General features: G+C 34.5%; 1 non-coding gene across 1 annotated transcript; it reads right to left on the reverse strand.

The window, feature by feature from the left end:
* Positions 1-1,906: 1,906 nt before the first annotated feature.
* LOC113781851 lies at positions 1,907-2,013 on the reverse strand. Its single transcript, XR_003469750.1, has one exon. It is a non-coding gene; the product is annotated as a small nucleolar RNA R71 (small nucleolar RNA).
* Positions 2,014-2,488: the final 475 nt, after the last annotated feature.

Genomic DNA, 2,488 nt, shown 5'->3' on the forward strand with positions numbered 1-2,488 from the left:
CGTTCTGCACCCCTCGGATCCGAGACTCGGATCTGTTTCTCTCTTCTGTAAGTGGCACGGCCGTTTTTTCTCACTTTTCACAAAACGTTCCAGCTATCTTGAGTGATTGAATTCGGTGGCACATGCTTCTGCAACAAAAGGGAAGACAAAATGAGTTATTGACAAGTCAAAACAACATTTCTTTTGACTTTCTTTACAAAATCTGAGTTGTTGGAATCATGAAGAAGAAAAAGGTGTCTTTCTACCACCTTTTATGCAGAAATACAGGGGAGAAGCCAGAATAACCTTACGTAGCTAGTTTTCCTTCTTATAACTAGTTTCTCTCTAGCTAGAAGTTCTTTGACAAGCATTTGGAGTTTTCATTTGTAATCATCTTCTACAAGAATATAGCAGAAATTGGAGGGTTTCACCATCAATTGGCTAAACTTTCTTTTATCTTTCTTGTACTTATACTTTATGATATTTTGCATTAATAAACTTGTGAGTTTGATTTTTATTTCATTCATGAGTAGCTAATTTTCTTTATCTAGGGAGTAGATGAAACTTATGGCTAAATAATATGAATTGAATGTGATTTACACTTGTTATATCTTGTATTAACTTGTCTATTTGTGCAGTTGTAATTACTTGTTGTTGTTTGATCACCAATAGCATGTTCATAGTTGTTATTAGTCAATGAGAATTGATAGTAATAATGGAAAAAACATAAGTAGAGCTTGAGTTGTATGTTCATGAAAATAGATGTACACTTAAATGGATTTTCCAGCATTTCATGAAGGAAAACAGAGTAGAACTAGTATTTCACCATGAAAATAGGAAAAACTATATTGCTCTAGGCCATTAAATCATGAGAATGAGATTTGGTAATATTGGAAATGAAATCCTGGTTAAACAAGAAAAATAATAAGAGGTAAATCTATTCATTTGTATTGTTTATGCCATGAGTGGAATCTACATCCCTGGATTCAATCTTTAGTGAAATTTTTCCATTTGCATTTAACATTGATTAAACCAGATTTGTAGACAATAGCATTATAATTTTCTTGCTTAAATTTATTGTAAGTCTAAATAATAGAGAAAAATAAGGGCCTAGTACTTGTTTAATTTGCTTCTCGTGGGATTGACCCGATACATACCCTATATTACGATTTCGGCCTGTATACTTGCAGTCAACGGGTATAAAATCGAATTTAAACTTGCATTGATATAAAAATTCCGTCAAGTTTTTGGCGCCGTTGCCGGGGAGCGGCAATATTAGGGCCTAATCATCTCTATTAATTTAGATATTTTCATTGTTTTTATTCAAGTTGTTTATAGTTGATTTTAATAATTAAAACTGTAAAATTTCTCTTATTTTTATTTGTAGTGTATGCACCGATCAAATCGAGAAATTGCACTTTTCGATCCTGAAATTGAGAGGACATTACGGAGACAAAGGAGTAATACACCACATCAAGAGGAACAAGAGGTTTGGCAGCCGATAGAGGAAATCTTGATAGAATTACCATTTGAGGAAGAAATGGCGGAAAATAAACTAAATAAGCGAATTCTACGATATTTTGTTTTACCGGGAACACAAGGTTCTCAAACTAGTATTGTAAGACCAACGGTAAATGCCAATAATTTTGAAATTAAACCATCACTGATTCAAATGGTACAACAATCTCAATATGGATGTAATACTACCGAAGATCCAAATTCTCACTTGTCAATATTTCTTGAAATCTGTTATACAATTAAGTTTAATGGTGTTAGTGATGATGCAATTAAACTTCGATTGTTTCCATTTTTATTAAGGGACAAGGCTAAGGTTTGGCTACAATCTCATCCTCCTAACACTTTTACAACTGGGACTGAATTAGCTAAGGCTTTTCTTAATAAATTCTTTTCACCTGGAAAAACTGCTAAATTCAGAATGGATATAACTAGTTTCTTTCAACAGGAAGGAGAGACATTGTATGAAATTTGGGAGCGTTATCGGGAATTGCAACAAATATGTCCTCATCATGGTCTACCAGATTGGCTAGTAGTCCAAACATTTTACAATGATCTCACCTATCTAACAAAGACGCATGTAGATGCGGCAGTGGGAGGAGCTTTGATGGAAAAGATGGCTGAGGAAGCTCAACAATTGATTGAAGAAATGGCTGCTAACAACTACCAATGGGCCAACGAACGAGGTAATACAAGGAGAACCGCAAGTATGCTCGAAATAGATACCTTGAATATGTTAAGTGCAAAAATGGATAATGTGGTTAAGATGCTTAATAGGCACGTTGGTTCTAACGCTAATGAAGGAATAATTGTTGCATGTTGTACTACTGGTGGCAGAGATCATGATGATTCTATGTGTTCTAGCAGCGAACAGGTTCAATATCTTAACAATTACAACCGTCCACCTCAAAACAATCCATACTCCAATACCTATAATCCAGGATGGCGTAATCACCTGAAATTTGGATGGAAGGATCAAGAGAACCAACAAAGA

This window comes from Coffea eugenioides, chromosome 8, assembly GCF_003713205.1.
Source record: "Coffea eugenioides isolate CCC68of chromosome 8, Ceug_1.0, whole genome shotgun sequence".
Lineage (NCBI taxonomy): Eukaryota > Viridiplantae > Streptophyta > Magnoliopsida > Gentianales > Rubiaceae > Coffea > Coffea eugenioides.